The sequence below is a fragment of the Ambystoma mexicanum genome, chromosome 9 (genome assembly GCF_040938575.1).
Source record: "Ambystoma mexicanum isolate Mex_15411 chromosome 9, UKY_AmexF1_1, whole genome shotgun sequence".
Classification (NCBI taxonomy): domain Eukaryota; kingdom Metazoa; phylum Chordata; class Amphibia; order Caudata; family Ambystomatidae; genus Ambystoma; species Ambystoma mexicanum.
The window spans coordinates 77,723,953-77,750,061 of NC_090931.1; the positions used below are offsets into that span (position 1 = coordinate 77,723,953).

Consider the following 26,109-nt stretch of genomic DNA (forward strand, 5'->3'; position numbering starts at 1 on the left):
GACCAATCGGCAGCACAGCCACTTAGGTACGATAACACGAAGGCCACTTTGCTCCTATCATAAGGGAAGGCTCCTGGTCTGCATATAAAATGTAAGCGACATTGGTTCATAAAAATGGCATATTTCTTTGGGTCCCCCGCAAAACGTTCAGGCGGTGCTAAAGGCATGGATCCCGGCAGATTGATCTGAACAGGGTTACTCGAACCCAACGAAGTGGAAATTCCCCCGGGACTAGGTAAAGGAATTTGTCCAGCCTGACTCTGCAGCAATCGTTTGGCCAGGTCATCAGTTTGTTCCTTGGAGAGAATGAGTTCTCTTTTGAGGGCATTAGTCTCTTGGCGAGCTGAGTGTACCTCTGCCCTTAATTCCCCCAACAGCTGGGCCAGCTGGTCTGTCTCAGAAGTCTCCATAGCGCCTGGGTGGGAAATTGTGGGTAGGCTTCGCGTTCTGTTACGCTCACCTGACTCCCACGGAGGCGCTGGCCAGGATCGTGCTGCTGTGACCTCTTCTAAGGTGTTGCGCGGGGCTCAGAAGATGGACTGGACCGGACTCCCAATTCCTGCTTGTCCGGCTTGCAAAAGTATCCTTCTGTAGGCGAGAATAAGGGATTAACTGTCTGCGGAGAATGCTACCAGCCTCCCCCTTTCCCCTCTCACCCTCCTCAAAACCCTTCTGTGCTTCCCGTGGCGTCTCACCTTAGGGTCTTGAAGGGCGAGCTCTCCTTCCTGCTTCTGATGCAGGGGCGCGTTGGTATCCAGTTACTTCACTGGATTCTTGGTTTTATGAGAACCAAACTTGCTTGGCTTCCAGGTAAGTTCCTTGAAAGGTTCCCCTTTTGTCCTTGCATCAATATGCTAATGTCAATGTCTTTTTCCCCATAGGGGCCGGGGTACGGAATGCCGGGGAAAAGGCACCGACCCGAGATGCGAGGTGCAATCCCTGTAGAAATCAGGTAAGTCTTGATGAGCGTTTTTGGGTAATGTCTTTTCATTCGCTCATTGACGCTAATGTCTTTTTCCCCATAGGGGCCGGGGTCCGGAAACGCCTGGATGCGGCGCGGACCCGAAATGAAGAGGGAATGACCCAACAGGTAAGTCTTAACATGGAGGTTTAGGTTTCCTCATTCCCTTCTCTCTCTCACCTTTGCTCTTGTCTTTTTCTCCCTAGGCGTGGAAGCGTGGCTGCGAATCCGGGTGATCGCTGCTGAACATGGAGGCGCCCTGTGAAGGTGAGTGAAATGCGGCGCTGCGGCGGTCGATGCGATGTGCTTTTAAATTAAGTGTCTTCCTTTGCAGGATCGTCGGCGAGCTGACTCCGGAATGCGGATCTTGCAGGTAAAGTCTTTTCCTTCTCCTATTCTCTCTTTCTCTTCCTTTGTAGGTGATCAGGATGCTGGCAGGCCTGGCAGAAGTCTGAATGCAGGAGCAAACACGGTGAGCGTCCAGCTGCTAGATGCAGAACAACGCGAAGCATGTGCTGCTCTTCGGGTGTGGTTTAAATAGCCTGTAAAGTAGTTCCAGGTATGTATCCTTCCACTCAGGTATGTATTCTTCCTCAGACCACACCCGAGTGATAAAGTAGTCCAAAAGATAAAGTAGTCCCATTCAGTCCTCAAGAGGGCCTGGATGTAGCAGCACGGTCTGCTTCAGGTAAGTGCACATTAAAACACTTACACACATGTCTTGCTTTATGAGCCTGGCGCCTAAGGCGCCAGGACTGGGGTCCAGAATGAGCCTGGCGCCAAAGGCGCCAGGACTGCGTCCAAAAGGCCCCTACTTGGGCCCGCTGAGACGTCCTTGGGGAAAATAATGTCTGCCTCTGTGGTTGCTGGGCTGGGACTGGCTCCTTGGAGGTAGGCATCATGACAGGAGGATATTATTACTGCTGCACACTTTCTCCATTAGCCCCTTTGAAGTTGCAGTGAACAGAGAAAAAAGGGTGGAGGGAGCTGCGATGAGTCCAATGGAGTCATCACAGATTCCCCAGCTGTGACCTCGTCCCATGTGGCCAGGGGACGGCAGCCCCTACCTGGTCCTGGGGCGGCTTTATGAGGGAGGATCACATTGGAGGAGACAACTCCCGTGGAGATGTTTTGACTCCACTGACCAAGACGCGGTATCTCCCGCTTACCCATGAGGAAGACCCTCTAATACCAGAGTTCTTAATGGCCTATTGTCATCTCAGTCAGGCCCCCACCTTTGGCCCAAACATAACCAACTCACACACAATATATTTTGTTCCTAATGTGCCTTTATGTGAAATTCATAAGAGAAACCTTACAATAGTTAAAGGTCTTAAGTCCGTTAAACTCCCATAACCACCCAGGTACTGAGACGAGGACGACAAGGATGTTTGTGCAAACCAACAGTACTCAAAGTTCAACATGCAGATTAGTTTTTTCCAACCCTTCAGTGCGTGGGACATTTAAAGCCGGCGACCTCACTGTCAAGTCGAGCAGTGCAGGAGACGATGCCCCTGCTGAGGCTCAGGAACTCAATGCGCTCTGGAAATGGAGAGAACCGCTGGGACAAGAGGAGAAGTACCATGTGCAAGCAAGGCCTGTGGAGATGTTGGGAGCCACACCGAAGATCCTGGGGGTCGGGCCACCCGACGCAACTGCTATCTCCTGCCTGGTCCGAGAAAGAAAGCTGGTGTGTGACCCCTGAGCCACGCAGAACGCAGGGAGAATGTCTGCACACTTCAAACTGGAAAGTGGGTGAAGGAATCACACTGAAGAGGCGAGAACAACACTGGAGATGTTGGTAGGAACCAGTGAGTCTGCCCAAAGCAGCTGGGGACCGCTGGGCCTTCATGCATTCAAGTTGTTTGAGTACTAATTCAACACACTCAATAAGAAGCATGTTTGAATGCAGACAAGCCAAGTATAAATCCAATTCCCAATAAGATTGTGAGTATGCAGACAAGGCAAATTATGAAGGCAAACCCCACTCAAGAATAGATACATGAGATGCCAATGTGGGGAGAAGATTGAATATAGATTACCACAGACAGATATACAAAGCACCACACGGTATATGCAGTTATGGTATAATAAAAGAATTGTGATAACTAAAGAATTGGTAAACACAAAAAGGATTCCTGTCAGGCGAGTATACCAGGACGATTAACTTGTATGACGTTTCCGGGCACAGGAGTATAGGAGGTAATCTGCAAAGTTACCACAACTACTAAAGAAAGACAGTAACAGAACATATTGTTTTTTGCGAGTCCAGGGAAGACACTAAGGAACTATTTGTTGAAGAGACAGTTTTGCCAGCCTATCAAAGAATACAGGGGAAGGGAAACAACCTCTGGAACCAAGGGTCTTTACCTTGGAGAACATTTTCATTGGAGTCATCCTTTATGCTTTTGGAAATGTTTTGCCAACATCAGGACACAGACATTTCCTTGCACCTATTGTTTTGTTTCGGTGTGAGGGTCAGAACAGGACATTTTGGACACAAGGGCGACCTTTCTTTAAGAACTGACATCCTGACACAGATCAACCCTTAGCTTTAGTTTCTAGGTAGGGAAGTTTCTCTTTAGAATAGAGCTAGAGAGGTATTTTCCCAACCCATTTTTGTTCAATAAAATGTCTGATTTAGACGATATAACAACTTTGTGTCTGGCTTTCATTTGACCAGTCACAGAGCCGTGAGTGCAAGAGAGGAAGGCAGAGTGGGCTGTGCATTCACTGAAAACAGCGTAATTCAAGGCATACATTAGTTTTCAAAAATTGATTAGCATTGTTTGCTAATTAAAAGATTCTTGATTAGCAAACAAACCCATTTGATTATCCTTATTGTACTAATATTTTTAATGTCACCAAAAATTATTTGTACCCAAGACGTAAAATGAGCAACAATACAGCAGTTTTGTTTACCACTGAAGTAAGACGTAGGGATGAGTTGCGCTTTGCAAATTCTTTACAATTGTACTAGACTTGCAGGTCCGAGGAACTTGAATTACATACTCTACCTCAGAGGAATGCACTCGTCCCATCACAATGGATGACACATTTAAATGATCTTTCTGTTAAAATGGTGCATGTCACCACAAACCCACTCTAGGTTTGGCACACTGCTGCCATCCAGAAGCCAGCCATGCAAGGTGAAACTTATTTGACATTCACGGCAAACAAAGTAAGTTTCAAACATCCCCTCCAAATGGTACTCGCCCTTCATAAAATCTACTAGAGTATGTGAGTGGCCGAAAGAACTTTGCAAGCCCTGGATGAGTGTCTGTAAAATGTAAAAACTGAGCTGCATGTATGGACACAAATAAATAGATATGATAAAAAGGCTCTGAAAACAGTATGGTCAGTTCTCTCTCCACAGGTGCTAACATATAATGCATTCATAATCATATAGCATGGCAAGCTTTGGGGGTTAACTAAAGTGTATGTTAGTGCAGTAGATTTTTAGATGTACAGACTGGATGGAACTATTGATCACTACTTTGTGTTTGCTTTGCGTATTCATTGTGCAAGAGGAAGAAAGTAAGGGAATAAGCAGAGTGGAAGGCAGCTATAGACGCCATTGCTCCCCTGGCCCCCAAGAAAGCCAAGAAAATCAAGCACTCCAACTCTTGGTTCTCCAATGAGCTGCTCAAACAACGCTCAGAAAAACGATCTGCCCTCTCTACTTGGAAAGCTAACCCCTCAGAATCAAACAGGGAATCCTTCAAAACCATCTCCAGGTCATATAAAAATAATGTCGTCAAAGCTAAAGCCCTCTCATTTAACTCTAGGATTAATGACGCCAAATCCAACTCCAAAGAAATAATTCTCGATCTTTAGAGAATTGGAAAAACCCTCTACCCTCTACGCTCATCGAGGATGCAAATTGGTGCAACAGTATTCAATCAGCAATGCTAGACAACCTCAACACCCTTCAGTCCAAAATCATTGGCCACCAAAAAGTGCTCAAAAAGCCAATAGCTAGCCAGCACAGCAAAGCACCCACCTCACCTGCACTGAACCCAACTCCACCCTTCGAATTCAGAGACATCACAGAATCGGAGGCCATTACCTTGCTCAAATCTATTAAACCCTCCAATTGCAAAGGTGATGCCTGTCTAGCCAAACTCATCAAAGACTCTGCTCCCACCTTGGCTCCCTTCCTCACTGCCTTTATCAATGCTTCCTTCAGGTCATGTCTTCTTCCCAAAGATCTCAAAGAAGCCTGTGTACACCCACTAATGAAAAAGCCATCACTCGACCCCACCGTCCCCGGGAACTATAGGCCTATAACCACGGTCCCATTCCTGCTAAAAATTCTTGACAAAGCTGCATATATGGAAGTTCAAAAATACCTGGAGGAGAACCAACTCCTAGGCCTGCGGCAATCAGGTTTCCGCCCACGGCATGGTACTGAATCAGCCCTCCTTGATTTAAAGAACCAAATGGACGACATGAGAGACATAGGCAAACCTGCACTCCTCCTGCTCCTCGACTTATCAGCTGCTTTCGACCTGGTCGACCACAACACTCTGTGCCGTCACCTTGCTTCTGCGGCTAACTTCTCCCCTAAAGCAGGCGCCTGGATCACCTCCTTTCTCCAAGACAGGGCTATGAAAGTTTTCTGACTCAGCCTCTGCCACCCTTAGCCTCCTCAAATGTGGAGTCCCACAAGGGTCCTGCATAGCGGCAACGCTCTATAACCTTTTCACCAGGCCACTGTTTAGCATACTGGATTCCCTGGGCATTTCATTCACCAATTATGGTTACGGCTATATACTCAACCATCCAATCCTGGATGGCTGACAACTGACTTTGCCTAAACAGCAAAATAACGGAACTCCTACTCATCGGCTCACCCACTACCTTGGTAACCTCAGTCAGGAATACTCCTCTTTCACTATTGAAAACACACCCATCAAGGTGTCTGACTATGTTAATGTTAAAGGATATTTGTATCGCGCACTATCACCACCGGAGTGGTCCCCTGGCGCTCTGGCGGCTCTGAAAAAGGGAAGGGGGGTGAGTTAGTGGGAATAAGCTGGTAAAGCGCAAGAGAGCAGTGATGTGCTGTTGGCAGCCTCAGCCCGGTGGGTCCGTTGGCTGGGCTTCAGGTGTTTTACGGTCGGTAGTCGTCGTGTGCTGTTGTGCAAGTCTATGTGTGGTTTGATTTGTTGTTGCAGTGTAGTGAAGTTTGTGCAGATTGTTGTGTTGTAGGCTTGTGGTTGTGTTTGGTTAGAGTTTGAGAGGTGTATGCAGAGGGTTGAAATTGGTAGTGGATTGGTTAATTGGCATTGATGTCCTTGCAATTATGTCTAGGTGTGATGCTTACTATCATTCATCATTCTATCCGAGTGTGGCACTTGCTAATCTTCAATATCCTATCTAGATGCGAGGTAGGCTATTGATCACGCTTCTATCCAAGTGTGGCACCTGACAACATTCACAGTTTCATCTAAGTGTGGCGCATGCTAACATTCACACCTTTAGCTAGATGCAACGCAGGCTAAAGTTAAGAAATCCGCCTAAGTCTGGCACATGCTAACATTCACAATTTCATCTAAGTGCGGCACATGCTAACATTCATAATCCTATCTAGATGCGACGCAGGCTGAAGTTACGAATTCCATCTAAGTGTGGCACATGCGAACGTTCACAATTCCATCTAAGTGTGGCACATGCTAACATTCACAATTTCATTTAAGTGTGGCACATGCCAACATTCATAATCCTATCTAGATGTGACGCAGGCTTAAGTTAAGAATTCCATCTAAGTGTGGCACATGCACACACCCTTCCCTGGAGGCTATTAAACTGGAGACTGGCCCTGAAACACAGGATTGGTAGAGTTTAACTGCCTATTGTCTCTGTGTGCTTGAACCCCCTTCTTCCCTGGGGTCCAACCCTTCCCTTTGATCCACAGCTCACCTTGTTTTCTTGGATAGTGTGCTCTCCGTCCTGCTTTCAGCGCAGGGGCGCATTGATTGATGCCGGCTCGTTGCTGCCTAGTTACTTCACTGGCAAGAGTCGGACAGGTAAGTATAATGAGTCTTTTGAACAGTTCTCTAACTTTGTTCCTTTGCTTCCTTAGATGATGGCCGGCGTCCGGGGATGGCGGCGTGCTGCTGAGATGAGTAGCGTTGAAGGTGAGTGAGCGCGCGATGTGCGATGCACCCCTTTCGTATTTGTATTGAACTGAGTTATTTTCCTATGTCTTTTAGGTGCCGCGACGTTTTCAGTGTGGATGCCGGTTATGAAGAACAAATGCGGTGAGTAAGCGTGGTATGCGGCGCCTCTAGATGTTTCCACGCTAACCTGGAGTGTCTTTTCCCTCTTGCAGATGGATAAGAAGTTCCGGAGACAGAGTTCCCCCAGAGCGGCTGGGATTCAGGTAAGCGTTTGAAGCTCGTACAGTATTTAAAAATAAGTGAAGATTTGCAGAATGCTTACTAATGCCTTTTTTCTGTTCTTTTCCCTTAGGAAGCGGCGTGCCAGGATGGGAATGACACCGCCGAAGATGCCCGCAGAACAGAAGGAGCGATGCATGATGGGCAGAAGCGCCGCAAGGTAAGGCTGTTCCTAACGGTGTTCTTGTTCTTGCAGGAGAAGATGCAGGCCTACTGGAGACCGATCCGAACACGGTGAGTGTCACGCTGCAGGTGCAGAAAACACAAAGCATGTTTCTCAGCCTGGGCGTGGATTAAATAGTCTCTGGGTATCCCAGGTGTCTCTGGGCTGAACCACACCCAAAAGACTACACTGCACATGCAGTTCTGGGAACCAAAATATGTGGGGGCATCCATCTTGTCCCCATCAATACACTACAAGTCCAATCCCCAATGTAATCCTATAGGAGTGAGTGAGTCTGGTGCCACAAGCGCCAAGTCTGACTCCAAGTGGGTCTTTGGAGGGATGGAAAGACCCTTGAGGGCCATGTAGGTGATCGTGGCCTGGCTCCAGCCTGACATCTTGGAGGGCTGGGGACATGAGGGGCAAGAATCATGACACCAAGTGTGGCACATGCTAACATTCATAATTGTATCTAAATGCGACGCAGGCTGAAGTTACGAATCCCATCTAAGTGTGGCATATGCTAACATTCATAATCCTATCTAGATGCGACGCAGGCTGAAGTTACGAATTCCATCTAAGAGTGGCACATGCTAACATTCATAATCCTATCTAGATGCGACGCAGGCTGAAGTTACGAATTCCATCTAAGTGTGGCACATGCTAACATTCATAATCCTATCTAGATGTGACGCAGACTGAAGTTACGAATTCCATCTAAGTGTGGCACATGCTAACATTCATAATCCTATCTAGATGCGACACAGGCTGAAGTTATAAATTTCATCTAAGTGTGGCACATGCTAACATTCCCAATTTCATTTAAGTGTGGCACATGCTAACATTCATAATCTTGGCGTCTACCTAGACTCAAACCTTACCATGGACAGACAAGTGAATGCTATTTCCACATCATCAGCCTACTACGTGAAAATCATCAACGCAGCCAGACCATTCCTATCTCAACAGAATTGTCTCGCCAGAGCCATCATTGGCTCCAGACTAGACTATTGTAACGCCCTACTATCCGGGACGTCATGCAAAAACCTTTCCAAACTACAACCAGCGCAAAACAATGCCCTCAGGGCAGCCACTGGGAAGGAAAGAACATCTCAGAAATCAGGAGACAGGTCCACTGGCTCCCGGTTAAACAGAGATTCATTTTCAAAACTCTCTCCCTGGCGCACAAATGCCTCCATGATACTGCCCCTCCATACCTTGTACAGAAGATTGTCAAACACACTGCCACAAGACCTCTTAGGGAGGGGCACTCTAACCGTATCCTTGTGCCTAAAACCAAAATGTCCCGTGCAGGAGGATCCAGCTTCCCCACGATAGCAGCCACACAGTGGAATGCCCTTCCGTCTAACCTAAGACTAATTCAGTCCCACCTAGCCTTCCGCAAAGCACTCAAAACACAACTCTTCATCTAACTAATCAACTGTTTTCTTAGGTCTACTAAAATATGTGATGAATACTGTACCTGTAACTAAGAGACCTCCCGGTCACATGTAACCCTGCTTAATGAAAATGCTTATAAAATTCTTGTAACAAGCGCCACGATGCCTCTGGGCTGTAGGTGTGCTATACAAATGCAAATAAATAAATGATGTACTAGGCAGAGAGCTGGATAAACTAGGTGGAATATTGTAGTTTGCTGCCATCTCACTTTCAGGGTAGCTGGTATATAGCAACAGGGTTATAAGATAATGTCAAGGAGTATGGGATCAGCTCATGGGTTGAGCACGAGTTGCACAGATGTATGGAACCACCAGGTTACAGAACTAAGATTGCCATCAAAAGAATTTGGTCATTTGCATTTTTAAGTGTTCACTCGTCATCTTGCTCTCGTCTGAACTTGCACGCTGCGAATGTCACATGGCCTAGTATGACTGTGGTTCTTTTCCATTTTATTTATTGTCTTTTTCATTGTTTCCTTCCCTTGTGGCGTTTTGAAACAGTGTCTTGTTGTATAAGCGCCTTATAAATATCCAATAAATAAAAAATAAAATCTTCCCCAGCAAAATGAAATATAGTTGGCACTGAAATTTAGATAAACCTAAACTCTACTATAAAGCACAGAGACAAGGCAGTGTTTTACAGTAGAGATACTGTAATTATGCATTATCTAACCACTTAAAGTTTTAGGACGGAATTGCAGGGCTATCTTAAAAAATAAATAAAGTTAACACATTCCTGTCTTTGCCAGATATAACTAGCAAAATAAAATTATCTGCCCAGTTTACTTCTGGATTACAATTATTTGAAAAATAAATTCTTGCCCAGCACTCCCACACAAGCCCTTGGCACTTAAAAGTGGAGGAGAGGATTACTACTGCACTGTGTCTCCATTAGCCCCTTTGAACTTGCAGCGAATGGAGAAACGAGAGTGGAGAGAGCCCTGAAGGCAATAGAGGAATGCAGGGCGAGTTTTGATTTAAATTGAAAATGGTAAATTAAATAGCTAGCCTTGCTACACACGTGCCAATTTAATTAGCAAACCTACAAAATTGCATAGCAAATTGCTATGCGACACTGCCTATTATATGCATTGTAATTTAAATAGCTAGCTGTGCTATACAAGTGTTAATTTAATTCGTACAGCAAATTGCTATGCGATATTGCTTATTTTATGCCTTGCACTCATCCATTCACTTATCCATCACGCACACATTCATCCCCCGACCCAACCACATTCACCCACTCACCCTCTCGCATTCACCCACGCATTCCATCCACCCATGGATAGTCACCCACTCATCGTCATATTCGTAAAACCATATTCACACAACCATATGCACCCAATCATCCATTCTGCCGAAGATATTCAACCACTCCTCCATTCACCCATGCAAATTCACCCAGTAACTCAACCATATTTATCCACTCATGCATACACCCACCATACAAAACCACTCACCCATCCACCCTTATTCACCCACTGATCCATCCATATGCTCACCAACCACAACCATATTCATCCACCCATATTCACCCCCTCACTTCAGCCACCCATCCAACCTTGTTCACCTACGTATGCATCTGCCAAGCCAAACCTATTGAACCCGTTATGTATCCATATTCACCCACTGATCCAACCATGTTCATCCACACCTATGCTCCAACACAACCATTCATCCACCCATTTTCACCTAGTTATCTAGCTACGTTCACCCTCTCATACATCCATCACTAGGATATGCATCCACTCCCACATATATCTACCCTCTCATGCACTCAATTTGTCATACAACCCAATTAAACATAGCCACACCGTCTAAATTCAACAAAGCCATCATGTTCAACACTCGTGTACTCACACAAAAAAAAAAAAAATCAAAAAATAAAAATTGTTGTTCCAAGTCTGCATACAAACTGGCGTGTGCTGTTCAGAGAAAAGGGTAAACAAAGAGCACGTCCGAACCTAACCAGACAGATAAAAGGCTCACGCTTACCGAGTCAGCACTGTGAGAAAGCAAAGGGTGTCTCACTTGCTAGTAGTCCTCTGGGATCGATCTTGATATTCATATTTTTTTCTTTTTTTTTTTTCTTCTCTCTCTCTCTCTCTCTCTCTCTCCCCCCCCTCTCTCCCTCCCTCCCTCTCTCCCTTCCTCCTCCCCCTGCTCCCTTCCCCCCTCAGGTGGACCAATGCAGAAGGATCACCTGTTTGAGGGATCTTCGGGGAGTGGGGCAGCCGATGGTGAGGCGCAGTATTCCCCCCTTACCCATACCCCATATTATATTGGATTCTCCAACATCCAAACCCCCTCCTTTTTACATGAGGGAGGGTGACAGAGTAAAGAGGCAAACACATACATACCTCACTGGACTCCAGTTAAACAGGTCAGGCCCAGTCAGGCACTTGACCTTAAACACATACATCTGATACCCATTCGCTCCATCCGCACTGATAAAAGGCAGAACATAGAAACACACTCTGAGCAAGGTGGAACACAAGAAGAAGCAATCTTCCGGGGGGCCCACTGGCGCAGGACGCCCGATCGAGGGACTAGAGCCAAGGGTAGGGAAACCCTGACGATCCGTGCAAGAAGTTGTTGCCTACGGTAAACCGTGAAGGATAAGCAGAGAAAGCCAAATCCCAGACAAGAAGAGACGTGCATTGTGTTTCAAGGACGCCAGAGACCCTACCCAGGTGAACGACAGAGTTGGGGAGCCGAAGCCAAGCCTGTGGTATCAAACTTGGCTTGTGAATTAAAGCCGCAAAGACAAAAAAGGAATGCACAGAGCCGGTGAGTTAGTGAAAGACACGAAAGGCTGGTTTGTGTCAAAGAAAGATTGAAGCCGCAACAGTATCTAACAATTGAAGGTTGTGCGCGTGCTGATGAGACGCGAAAGAAAGCAAACAAGTGAAATTTAAGTTACTGATAACTGTGAAGCCACTGATACCACGTAGAGGAGTAGTTCGCCGAAAGGAAGTAGCCCACTCGAAGGTCTCAGTGAAATATTTTTATGTCTTGTTATAAAGCGACAAAGTGAACAAATTGTGAAATGCGCAATTGTCAAGATTAACCCCGGCGAAGGTAAAAGGTGATTGCTTTAAGAGAAAGATTTCTTTAAACTTTGCTGATTGTGGTATGGAACTACCTAGACCAAGAGACATTGGGGCAAATAACAAAGGAGAGTTAAAGTAAAGTCGAAGTGGTCCTGTAGAAGTCTTTTGTAAAAGCCTTGTACATTCGAAAGTCTTCGACATCAGTGAAAAGGTCCAAGCCCGAATGAGGGAGACCGGAAACTTGAAATAAGGGGAAAAGAACCCCTAACAAATTTGAATACAGCTTGGGGAAGGGAACCCCTGCAAGTGCTATAATTGCGAGGTCTGAATCCTGCTGAGGTAGATCTACGCTGAATCAGGTACTTTTTGGTTAAAAGGTCCAAGCCGGTGTGAGGAAGACCTATGTGAGCCATTGATACCTTGGGAAGTCCGAGCCCGACAAAGGGAGACCTACGTGAACTTTTGTTGAACTGTAAAAGAACTTTTGGTGAACTGGAAACAAGTGACTTTAATATGGAAGTGGCCACCTTACTCCGTGCTCCCCAATGTGGGAAGGAGAGCTGACTCAGCCACCTTGATCTTTTATATTATAACACAGACGTTCCTTTGCATACACATTCCCCTTTACACACTTTGTGTGTAAGAGATGGGTTTTGTTAGCATAGGCAATTTTGATTTGACAGACTGACTAGGACTTTGTGTTCTTTATTATTTGATGGTAGAGACTACTCCCATCACAGCTAAAGGGCAACGTAGCAGTTTTTCCAAAACCCAAGAACTGAATAAAGGTTTTCTAACTTGTAACTCTTGTGTCAGTGTCATACTTGTGATACTATGCCTCCTTTACAGAACTGATAGCAAACTTCCACTTTGCACGTGGGGGTAAACACAAAATTATGCAAGACAGGAGGTTACAGATTATAAACAAAGCTGAAGTTCTAATAAAAAGTGGGGTACTCTCACAAGCTTTGGGAAGCGATGTCACAGAACATCAAAGTGAAATATGCTAATTGAATTCAGGCTTGTCTTTCACGATTAAAAACAACCACACGGGACGAAAATGCATTTGCCAACAGAACAGATTTTCATATCACCTTTCACGTCTAAAAACCTGTGACACATGTCCTGTATAGTAAGATGTCAATATGACACATTTTGCAATTCCACAGCCAATGATTGCTGTGGTATTGTGGCTAATGTAGTGTTGTCCTCTTTAAGAATGTGTGTCATGAACTTTGGCAGAATCCATTAATGGCACTTCTTTGTCAGATCTAATTGCTTGGAGCTGCAGGCTGATGCTGTGTGACCACGGCCCTGCTACCCTGGTCTGCAGTTTGACGCTGCATGATCACAGTATTGCAGCCCTCGCTGATCTAGGTACCTTCAGATCCGCATGTGTAACTCGGGTGCCCCCAGGCCACTGTTTAGCCATGCGACCACGTCCACATCCAGAAGCCTGGGTGCCCCATGCAATGCAAGACTGTTTGATCGCGGCAACCAGGGTGATCCGTGCAATTGCCCCTGTTGCGTGACCACAGCACCATCTGTACCTGCTTGGCGCCCACTGGCACTGATCGGACTTGCCTGCATGACCACAGGTCCAGCCCTCCATTTCAGAGGCGGGCGGCCAGGGACCGATTTCAGTCCAGGGTTCGATTACCAGCCACAGAACTACAGTTTGTTATTATTTTTGTTTATTTCTTAATCACACAGGGGGGACACCATCCGCCTGTGCGTTTCCTCGACTTGAGCCCCGATACTTTAGTCTTGCTTCAGTTGAATTGATGCAAGGCTATAATCCCAGTGCTAATTTCTGGCCCTAGTGAGTTAGAGTACAGCAAAGCTCAATCTTCAGCAATGCCACTGTCCTTGCAAAATAGGGTGACCAGACGTCCCGTTTTTGTAGTGACAATCCCGGAATTGGGCCCTCTGTCCCCCTGTCCCGACAATAGTTTTTAATTCAAAAGCCCTGACTCGCTTTTGGGGAAGGGGGAGGGTGCCAGTCCCAGTTTTTGTGGAAAGGGAGGGACTCAATTATAAATTAAGTATACATTAAAATAGACACAGAATTTTGCCATGGCACGCTATGCTTGAACCACCAACCTTATAGGTAACCGCAGAGGCGTTGTTAGATGATGGCTGGGGGGGGCTATAGCCCGGGGTCTTTTGGTTGTAGCCCTGGATAGAAGCTCTGCGTCTACAACCAAAAGGCTAGTTAGCCCCGACATTAGCATAGCCCCGGATCCTTTCCAGATCTAGCAACACCCCTGGGTAGCAGGCACATGCATTAACTGATTGTGTTGCAGAGACCAGCCAGCCATGACGCGAAATTTATAGGAGCAGGAGCTGTGCCGGAAATACTGTGGGATGGAGGGGAGCGGGATGGATGGGGGCAGTTTGAGGGGGGGAGGGAGATGCAGAGTTGGGGAATGGGCTGTGAAGGGGTAGTCATTTTATGTTGCTCGTCCAGGTTTTTCATCTCGACAATCTTGTCACCCTATTGTAGAATCATGCACAGGTGTGAAGGGGCACTTGCTTGCAGTTGGGTTTTACAATTGGACTACTCAAAGCCCTGGCAGGGATGTGCATTTCAAAGGCATACAAGCCTCCTTGCAAAGCTTTGGCAAGCAGCCATCATGTGCACGGTGCAGCAGCCATCATGTGCACGGTGCAGTAGCCACCATGCGCACGGTGCAGCAGCCATCATACGCACGGTGCAGCAGCCATCATGTGCACGGTGCAGCAGCCACCATGCGCACGGTGCAGCAGCCACATCTGCTCAAGGGCCGCTCACTGGGCATGCTTATGCTCTTGGAGATTTCCGGCCATTCTGTGGCCTGCAGGGTATGCATTTATCCCACCGTGGAGCCCCTGTGGTTGCTGAGAAACTGGCCTTGTCAAGTGCATGCGCCCCAGTCATTTGTTACCACAGTCGTAAGATAGAGACATTGGGGGTGGGGGAGGGGGTTAAAAAAGGGCATTCGACGACGTTAACCTTTGACACGGCGCTTGCAGCGCTCCACCCGCGCCCCAAACCCAGCGGGCCACTGAACTCGAACGTACACGTCTATTGAGTTAAACGGAAGCACCTGAGCTTCTGTGCGAGCCGTGCGCGACAGTTACACGGCGCTGCGGGTCCAGAGAGCGCCGGGGATGCGCGCCACGTGCCCGGGGTGGAGCAGCGACGGCCTGTTCCCATCAGAGGAAATGACCCTGGCGACGCGCCGCCTCCGTCGCGTCACGCCACGTCGGGGGCCCGCTGCCAGTCTTCCGCACCACGTGATCCGCGCACGAGCGGGAACGCGGGAAGCGGCGCAAGCCTCGCGGCTGCGTCCTAGGGGCTGGAGGACACCCACGTGGGCCAGGCAGGCAGCACCCAGGCTACTTTACAGTAAAACAGTTGAACTCTGGCTCTGTGGAAATATTCATTTTCTTGTGCAAAGTGATACCTTCCAACATTTTGCAACACCTGGGTACAAACATGGCAGCATTCCAAGGAGAGAAATCGCGATATATATATTTTTCCATCGGAATGCATTGTGGCTAGAATTATTTTAGGCGGGATAATGTGAAAAACTGCAATATATTGAAAAATCAGGAATCGCCTTCCTAAATCGGGATGATTGGTGTGATGTGCTTGAAGGACAATGTGCCTATGTCACATGCAGACATGCTAACATTCTTCAAGTACTGAGAGGGAGATTTCACTACAGCAATCGGGAGAAAGTATTTTTCCCGTAGGATTGCATTGGAGTTCTAATTATTTTAGGTGGGAGACAGTAAAAAAAAGAGCCCGATTTCCATTAAAAAAAACAAATCGGTAGCCTCCCGCCTAAATTGGGAGAGTTGGCATGTATGGTCACATGGCTGAGACCATGTTAATAAAAAGGGTGAGCGGTTTCCCACACATCAGTTAGAACTACCAGACTCCTGCCTGATGTGTCATCATTTTCGGCGCACACATTGTGCTACGTTTGCAGGCAGAGGACCCTGCCATGATGGCCCTCGCAGGGTAACACTGTCCTTTGTCACCGGGTCTAGCAGAGCCCCTGCCGGGCAACTCAGCAGCTGTGTGCTGGAGCCCCTGCTGGACAACCCCTGCTGCTTGGCCAGGGTATAATCACGGCCCCGCAGGTTGGCTCCAGCAACTGTGTGTTGGGTGCCTCCATGCCACCCCATTGGGTGGTGCCTGTGCCAGTTAGCCAGTCCAATATGTGCAACTGTGAGGAGTGTGTTAAGTGCCCCCAGCAACTGTGTGCCTGGACCCTGTGCTGAGGCTGAAAGGTTGGCATGCCTGCCTGGGAGAGAGATGTAACACAAGGTGTGAGAATTTCATTTTCTCATTGGACTACACTGGGGGTTAGAATTGTTTTTGGAGGGAGAAAGTACAAATTAGCAACATTTTTAATTTTTTTTAAATCAGGAACCTCCCTGCTAACTTTTGAGGGTCGACATGTATGGTACAGAGGAGATTTGTCCAGGGGAAGGTGTGGTGGTGGGGTTATCTAATATTCTGTTCTGTGCAGGAGATTTGGGAAGGGGAAAATCAGCCTTTGCAAAGGGGCAGATTTTAGTATTTGGGATTTATGGTCAAGTGCAGAACAGCAGCATAATCTGGATCCCTATTCGGAGGGGGGGGGGGGGGATTTATCCTTTGCAGAGGAGCAGACTGTTGTATGTGTGTAGATGCCCGGAGAAGACACTGATGCCCAGCTTTTTCAGGTCAGTAATGTTGATTTAAATGCTCCCCATGGTTGCCAGGCTCATAGCTCTCAACCATTTATGTTGCAAAGGCGGGTGAAATCACCCGATTTTGTTTTTGGCGGGTGAGACGCCCATTGAAATGAATGGGCGTGCAGGAGGCTTGGCGGGTGAGTCAGCCCTTTACAAGGCGGGTGACACCCGCCAAAAGCGTGTGAGTTGAGAGCTATGCAGGCTGCACATCTGGCCTCCCCACTGTCCCCCCGTCCACCACCATGTGCTCACCCAACCAATGGCTCTCATGTGAGCCGCCACCAACCTCGTGCCAGGCCTCATGGCAGCCAGCATACATGCCAACGCTCGCAGTGCTGGAAATGGAAACAAAATTACACTGGGAACCCTTTCCTCCTTGGGGGTGAGAGCCAAGGGGCGCAACCCCAGGCTAAGTCACACAACACAGTATCTCGTCATTGAATCCAAATCCTTGCAATTTACATGAAAGCAAAGAGAATTTTTGAAACAAGAATTCCCACAACTTTACGCTTCAAACATGTTTAATAGTGATTCAGCAAGAAACTCTTTTGAACGATTATTGTAATTTGGATTTGCCCTTTTTATTGGGGACCACCATACCCTACCATCTCTGGGGCGTGAACATGCCTACGAACCAGAAAATAATCGCACAAAACGAGAAAGGGGGAAGAGGCAGAGGTGAGGAAGACAGCTCAGACATGACCACCAAAAAAGATATGAAGGAATGGTTCAAAGAATTTCAAGAACAATTCATGTCCTCTATGCATGCCCAATTCGAGACCATAAAGGGAGAAATAAAACAGGTGATCCAGGACCTGAAAACAGACATAGGGAACCTTGAAGAACGTACCGACATACTAGAAAAGACGGTACAGAACCTAGATGAAGAATCACAATAAATCGCAGAAGCACAGGAAAGATTGGCGAGACTCTCCCAATATCTAGAAGCCCAATGCGAAGACTTAGAAAATCGGTCACGCAGATCCAATATTCGGATCAAAACATGGCAGAGTCCGTGGAAGACAAGGACCTCAAACAAGCAGTCCAACAGGTGTTCCAAGACATCCTAGAAGAGGAGGACGAAACAGTGATCCAGATCAACAGGATTCACAGAGTCAGCCCGCGCCGCAGTGGAGAACCAGGAGCCCGCCCTAGAGACGTGCTGGTGGCAATGGCATCATACCCTCAAAAGGAGCAGGTCCTTTGGAAAGCCCGTACAATGGATCACATCAGAATGAGTGGGTCAGAAATCCAACTATATCAACACTTGGCACTTTCCACCCTGCAAAAACGCAGAGAGATGTCACAAATCACAAAGGAATTGACGGCAAACCAAGTACGCTATAAATGGACGTTCCCCTTCGGTCTGTTATTCATGTGGGAAGGGAAGCAGCATAGGATCACCACGAGCGAGGAAGGAGTTCGAACTTACAGGAGGAGGGGTTGCAGTACACGGGTAGGGAACCACATCAAGGGAAAAGAACCGCAGGTGGCTGGTCCACAGTGAAGGCAAAATCGAGACGAGCCACGGAAGCTATGAGGCACAAATAATGACCACATTCACCAGATATATACAGAATAGCGAGACCCTCTATAAAAAAACATGTTGGGGACCACAATGGGGGGAAAGGGCTGTTAATGTTAATGGGGAAAGACAAGTTGCAAACACAACAGAAGGAAGGGGAACCCACCGGCACGCAGAGAAGCTTCTATGGCAATCCAACATTAAGAAGGCAACAAAGTTCTGAAGAACATATAACAGGATGGGGCTGAAAATCCTAACACACTACATCCAAGGATTAAATTCCCCAGTCAAAAGGACAAAAGTCAAACACCAACTACGACAAGGGAATTACAATATAGTAATGCTACAAGAGACACACATACAGAAAAAAAGACAAGGAGAAAAATCAGACTGAAAGGATTTAATGGGATAATACATGCAAACAACGTGGAAAAGAAAAAAAAGGGGGTACTAATAGCCTTTGCTGACTCGCTCAACGTCCAAATTCGTGGAACCGTGGAAGACAAGCACAGGAGATTCTTAGCAGAAAGATCCAAATTGAGAACCGTCCCTTGACCCTTGCAACGGTCTACGCCCCCAATGAGGCCCAGCACGGTTTCTTGAAAGAAACGCTGCACAAATTGGAAAACTTCACACAAGAAGCGATGATTTTAGGGGGGGGGGGCGACTTCAACATGGCCTGGAACCCAAGGGAAGACAGGTCTAATCTCAACCTCTCACTGCAAGGCTCCCTGTCGCAATCATTGAAGAAAATCATGCATAAACTAGCACTTGTAGTTGTTTGGAGGAATCTTAGAGACCCTACAGCGGGATTCACATACCACTCCCATGTGCACAGCACAAGCTCCAGAAATGACTATATCTGGGTGTCGGTGGATCTTCTGGGAGAGATTCAGGAAGTAGAGACGGGCCCTTATCTCAATCTCAGATCACGCCCCAATTTGGATTACACTCCCTGCCATCCACAAACGATCCGGCCTCTGGCGATGGACCCTGCCCTGAGACGTCATGCAGGACCCTGTGATGAAGGAATCAGAGACTACATAAAAGAGTACTTCGACCACAACAATACCCCAGAAGTGAGCAAGGCCACAATTTGGGAAGCCTTCAAGGCGGTCATGCAGGGACACTTGATCGCGCTAAAAGCACAGAAAGATAGGCCGTCCCGAAAATGGGAAGAGGAGCTTGAAAATCAACCTAGGGAAGATTAGAGATGAAATGGCAATAAACCATACCCAGAAACTGAAGGCAGCCTATAGACGTTTGCAGGGGCAGCTGGTGGCGATCCGAACCAAGAGAGCAGAGACACAACTTCTCCACTTGAAACATTGGTATGCCATGAAAGCTAACAAAGCAGACATATTACTGGCGAGGCAGCTGAAAGGCAAACAACAAAGGCAAACAGTATTGGCTCTGAGAGACTCCAATGACCAAGTGAGAACCCATTCGAAGGACATTATAGACATATTTAGAGATTTCTATCAAGAGCTATATACATCAGACAAACCGGCAGAGATAGACCAAATAAACTAAAAGACGTAACACTCCCAACCATCACACCAGAGAAGAAAACAGCATTCAATGCGCAGATAAAAGTTGAAGTCGTAAGGGCGATTAGAGAACTACCAAACAACAAAGCCCCAGACCCCGATGGCTACACAGCCTTCTTTTATAAAACATACAAGGGAACTCTAAGCCCAGTCCTCACAGAACTCTTTAATTCCTTTAAGGAATCCGCACACATCACAAATTCAATGAACGAGTCCAAAATATTTGTCTTTCATAAGAAAGGGAGGAACCCAGAGTCGCCAGGTGCATACCGACCAGTTGCACTAATAAACCTGGATGCCAAGCTTTAAACCAAAATCCTGGCCAATAGACTCCCCCTTACTCCCCAAATTAATACATCAGGACCAATCAGGATGAATTCCTAACAGAACAACCCACGACAACATCAGAAGAATCACCCACCTGATAGAGAAAATAGGGCTCAAAAATACTCCAGCTGCACTTCTGGCAATAGACGCGGAAAAAGCATTTGACCGTGTGGAGTGGTCCATGCTCTTACGGTCCCTAGAGAAATTTGACCTGGGCAAAACATACATAGACATGATAAGGGCCAAATATACCACACCGTCAGCCAGAATCGCAGTGAATGGGGAGCTCTCCGACAATCAAAATCGAAAGAGGCATCAAACAGGGTTGCCCCCTCTCCCCACTCCTGTACGCCATTTTCCTGGAGCTGCTGCTGATGAAAATAAGAAACACCCCCGACATTAAAGGCATCACAATGGGAGGAATATCCCATACAACAGCAGCCTATGCTGACAACATGCTGATGGCCCTAGCGGAACAGACATACACATTGCCCCCTCTAATACAATCAATAGAGGAGTATGGTCAGGTATCAGGCTTGAAGATAAACATACAAAAATCGGAGCTGATGGTACTGACCGGAGACAAACAGGAAATACAGAAAGGCGCAGGGGACCTAAACCTCCGCGTGGTGAAGAAGGAATCAAATACCTGGGAGTCACCCTCACTAACACTATTAAAAGTCTATATGCCTGGAACTACCCACGCAAGTTAGCTAAAGTGAGACAGGATATAGACAAGTGGACCCCGCTCTCGACGTCCCAGTGGGGCAGAATAACAGTGATAAAAATGGCGGTTCTACCCAGACTCTTATATTACTTTCAGGCACTTCTAATCAGTATCCCACCCTCGTTCTTCAAAGCACTAGCCAAAATGGTGAACAAATACATCTGGCAGAATAAAACCGCAAGACTCTCCAGCATGGCGCTCACGGCCCCGAAGTCAGGAGGAGGTATGGCACTACCTCACTTCCGGAAATACTATGAGGCGGCCCAACTGTGGGTCCTGAAGGAATGGATCCCCAACACATCATAGAAGATTTGGGCGGTACAGGACAGGGTAGTGCCAAGGAAAAACCTCCAACAACTAATGTGGACCAGCCCCAAACACTGGCACCCAAACCGCAGGATCAGCAAGATCATGAGCGCTACCCTCGACATCTGGAATAGAGCAATAAAACAAGAAACACTGTCTATCGATCCGGCACCCTTTATGCCGTTGTTTTATAATCCGGAATTCAAACCCGGCACAGAAAAAGGAAAGATTAAAAAGTGGGTTGATTCAGAATGCATTAAAGTGGGGGACATGTATGAAGACCAACAGTTAAGGACATTCAGGGAATGCAGAACACTCCTCGGCCTCACGGAAAAAGATAGATTCCAATATGAGCAACTCTATCACTGGCTCTCCACACCAAGGATAAGGCAGGCGGCAACGAGAGATCTAACCCCATTCGAAATATACATGTCACACACAGGAGACAAAAAATTTGTGTCAACTCTATACAAATTCTTGAACGTCCCAGCAGAAGACCCAAAATGGCAATATATGAGAAGATGGGAAAAAACGCTGGGGAGAAAGATCCCAAGAAACCAATAGGAACACATGGCAAATCATCCCTAAATGGACTCGGCGATCCAGCATAGAGAAACTTGGACAAAAATAATGATCCAATGGCACTACACCCCAGGAAGACTACACCAAATGTAGAACATGCAACAAAACACATGCTGGCGAGGGTGCAGTGAGGAGAGCAATTGGAGACACGTATGGTGCGACTGCCCGAAACTAAAAGTCTTCTGGTCGGAGATAAAAACCCAATTGCAAGGGATGTTCAAAGGGGCAGAATTAATAAAAGAAGAGATTTGGCTGGGCGGCTTTTGGGACCCCCGAGACAGAACGATGATGAAGACCCAGAAGAGGAATTTAATGGGCCTCCTGATTGCAGCCTGATTAACAATAGCCCAAAGATGGAAACATAAAACACCACCAGATACGATAGAATGGCTACAGCGAGTCTGGCAATTTCTAGCATCGGAAGGAATAACGTATAACTTACAAGGGGCCCAACAAAACTTCCAAACAGACTGGTGGCCGGTGCTAGAATACCTGCAAAGTGACTAGATGCTGCAATGGTGCCCGCATAGAATCAGAATCCTGGACATGTTCACATGAGGGAAAAAGTGCAATGATCACTGAGAACTAGACAAGCATTTCTAGTGTCTGCCGGTGGGGGGGATAAAGGTGGGGAGATGGTTGGAGGGGAATGGAACAATGTTTGAGTCCTGCAGTTTACTCTAATGTGTTATGTTTTACAATGCAATAAAAACAAGTTAAAAAAAAATATATATATGATACATTACTCACCTTAATCGTATTTCTGATGCTTGTATCTGCTTAGATTCACATGCTGTGCATAGGCCAACATCTAGTGGAAGCTGCGGAGTATTACAGTTTGTTTTTCGAAACTCGAAAATGGGCGTTGACACAGGGCGTGCTGTAATACTATCCCTAGTGTGACGTGCACTGTACCCATGATCCCTCACGCGTCTTGGACCCTCAGATTGTATTTTTTCCTGACATGAGGTAGCATGAGGAGTAGCGCGAGCACCGATTATCCAAGCAGATATATATATAGAAAGATAAGACTACAAGCATCCATGCGCCTTCTCTCAGAGGGGAGGAAGGGTGGGTCGCACGTGAATCTAAGCAGATACAAGCATTAGAAATACGATTACGGTGAGTAATGTATCCCTTCTGAGGCTTGTGGAATCTGCTTAGATCACATGCTGTGCATAGATTAGCAAGCAGTCTTAGAAGAAGGAGGTGGGATGTGAGAAGGGTCATGAGCAAATAAATGTCTTAGAACCGCTTGTCCCACTTGAGTATCCATCTTGGAATGAGTGTCAATGCAGTAGTGCTGAGTAAAAGTGTGAATAGAGCTCCAAGTAGCTGCTTTGCAAATGGTGTCAAGGGGTACATTTGCAATGAAAGGCAAAGTGGCCCCAATGCCTCTTGTAGAGTGGGCCCTTGGCGTGAAAGGCAGAGTTTTTTTCAGAAAGGGAGTAACACAGCTGGATACAATTTATAATCCACTTAGAGATGGCACCTTTAGAGACGCGATCTCCCTCTCTGCCTGTAGCTACGGAGACAAACAGTTGGTCTGTTTTCCTTAGCAGCCTGGTCTTGTCTACATAGTATAGGACCGCCCTACGCACATCTAGGGTGTGTAGTTTCACCTCAGCAGAGCTTTGGGGTTCATGGAAGAAAGCCGGAAGCTCGATGGACTGGTTAACGTGGAATTTAGAAATAAACTTAGGTGAAAACCTAGGGTGTGTTCGTAAAACCAGTTTATCTTTATGAACAGTAAAGAAAGGATCCTGCACTGACAGAGCCTGAATTTCACTGACCCTTCTTATCGATGTAATGGCTACTAAGAAGGCAGTTTTTTATGTCAGGTGTTTGAGACTGCTTTTATGCATGGGCTCAAATGGGGGGGCCCATGAGTTTAGCCAGCACCACATTGAGTTCCCATCCTGGTGGTAGGTTAGAACTTGGAGGGTGGAGTGTCTTTACCCCTTCCATGAAGGCTTGAACCACTGGTACTTTCCACCATGATACCTTGTTATGGGAGGTGGTGTATGCGGACAGAGCTGCCAGGTGTACCTTTAGTGAATTAAATACCAACTCTGCGTCCAGCAGGTGGAGCATGTAGGTGACAATAGTGGAAGGAGTGCGATCAACTGGGTTGACTTGCTTATTCTGGCACCAGATAACGAATCTTTTCCATTTGTCAAAATAACAGTGCCTAGTGTTGGGCTTCCTAGATTCCTTTAAGATGGCCATGCACCTCTGTGGTAAGTTGAGGTGTCCAAACTCTGACTTCAGGAGCCATGCTGCCAAATTCGTTGAGCTGGGTTGAGGATGCACTGTTTGACCTTGGTGCTGGGATAGTAGGTTAAACCAGCACGTGAGTCTGATGGGTTTGCACGCTGATAGCCTGCGCAGGTGTGGGAACCACGGTTGTCCCGCCCACATGGGAACAACTAGGATGAGCGTCATCGATTCCTTGTGCATCTTTTTGACCACCTTCCTCATTAGAGGAGTTGGTGGAAAAGCGTAAGCAAACATCCCTGACCAGTTCATCCACAGGGCGTTCCCCTTGAAGCCTGGCTGAGGAAACCGGGATGCGAAGTCTGGGCATTGTCTGTTTTCGCTTGTGGCGAATAGGTCTATAGTGGGGAAACCCCACTGTGAGAAGATGTCTTCTATGACTCCTTTGTGTAGAGACCATGTGTGTTCTCTTGGGAGAGGATCTCTGCTCAAGGCGTCTGCTAGTAAATTGAGATCCCCTGGAACATGTTGAGATGACAGGTAAATGTTCTGTCTGAGTGCCCATATCCAAATTTTCTGGGCAAGCTTGGACAGATTTGGCAAACAAGTCCCTCCCTGCTTGTTTAGGTAGAACATCGCTGTCATGCTGTCTGTTAAGATCTGCACTGACAGGTTCAACAGGTGGGGCTCGAACGCTCGAAGCGCTCTGAATACTGCCAGAAGCTCTAGAAGATTGATATGATTCTTGGCCACTGTGTGAGACCAGAGACCCTGAGCTGTGTGGTGAAAGAGGTGTGCTCCCCACCCTGACAGGGATGCATCTGTAGTGACTACAGCCTGTACTTCTGGATCGTAAAAGGGTTTCCCCTTCGACAGGTTTTCTCTTGTCCACCAGTGAAGACTTTGTACCAGTGTTGGCGAAACGACCACTAGATCGTCCCACTGACCACTTGCCTGAGACCACTGTTTCGCCAACCATTCTTGCATGGGACGCATGTGCAGGCGCGCGTGCGGGACCAGGTAAATACATGACGCCATCATGCCTAGCAAACGCATCGCTTTGCGCACCTTTATCTGGCGACCGGGCAGATAGAGGAATTTGCGGTAGTAGATTCCGAATTATTTCCTCTGATGGAAAGGCCAACCCCTCTTGAGTGTTTAGTACAGCTCCCAGGAACTGTTTTGGAGGTGCTTGGCACCAGGCTTGATTTTTTCTCGTTTATGGAGAAACCCAATTCAAAGAGGAGGTCGATCGTTCTCTGAATGTTTGAACTGCAAATTACTGGGGTCTCCCCCGTGATGAGCCAGTCGTCCAGATAAGGGTACACTGGGATTGCCTCCCTGCATAGGTGTGCCGCCACCACCGCCAGAACCTTGGTGAATACCCTTGGAGCCGAGGCTATACCGAAGGGCAGCACCTTGAACTGGTAGTGCTGACCGTCCACCCTGAAGCGCAAGAATCTTCTGTGCGCTGGGAACATGGAAATATGAAAATAGGCATCTTTCATGTCTAATGTTGCCATGTAATCCCCCTTTTTAGGAGGGGGATTACCTCTTGGAGAGTAGTCATGCGACATTTTTGGGGCTTGACATACTTGTTTGCAGGGCGTAAGTCTAAAACTGGGCGCATTGTCAGATCTATAAATACCCTTGTTTACCGGTTTGCCCGGGACGAGTTTGATCGCGTCCTTTTCTAGAAGATTGACGATCTCCTCGAGGAGGATCTTCTGGTGGTCCAAGGAATGTACTTTTTTTCATGGGGGGTGGTTTCGGGGACGCTCCAGCAGTTCTATGCAGTATCCTGCGGACACTGTGGACAGCACCCATCTTTCTGATGTTGTTAATACGTCCCCCTACTGGAGATGCGTGGGAAGGGACCCTGATCACGGCGTCACTTTTTTGCGGGAGGCATGCCGCCTTTGCTGGGGCTGCCTCTACTCTTACTACGGCCCCTCTTGTTTCCCCTGTTGTAACTCTGGGTAGACTGCTGGTTGTTACCCCATGATGTACCCTGCCCCTGAGAATAGTTGGAGCCTCTTTGTGAATTTTGGCCGCGTGGGCGACGAAAATTACCATTCCCTCTTTGATTAGGGGGTTTGT

General features: G+C 47.1%; 1 protein-coding gene across 5 annotated transcripts in view; it reads right to left on the minus strand.

Moving 5' to 3' along the window:
- ST3GAL4 (ST3 beta-galactoside alpha-2,3-sialyltransferase 4) overlaps positions 1–26,109 on the minus strand; it is an 866,978-nt gene that overhangs the window by 467,768 nt on the left and 373,101 nt on the right. The window contains exon 1 of one of the 5 annotated variants that reach the window (XM_069614188.1): positions 15,131–15,149. The exons of the other annotated variants lie outside the window; for them this stretch is intronic. The gene's annotated coding sequence lies outside the window, so the exon portion shown is untranslated. Of the gene's footprint in view, positions 1–15,130; positions 15,150–26,109 lie in introns of those variants that run through there. 5 annotated transcript variants of the gene reach the window in all.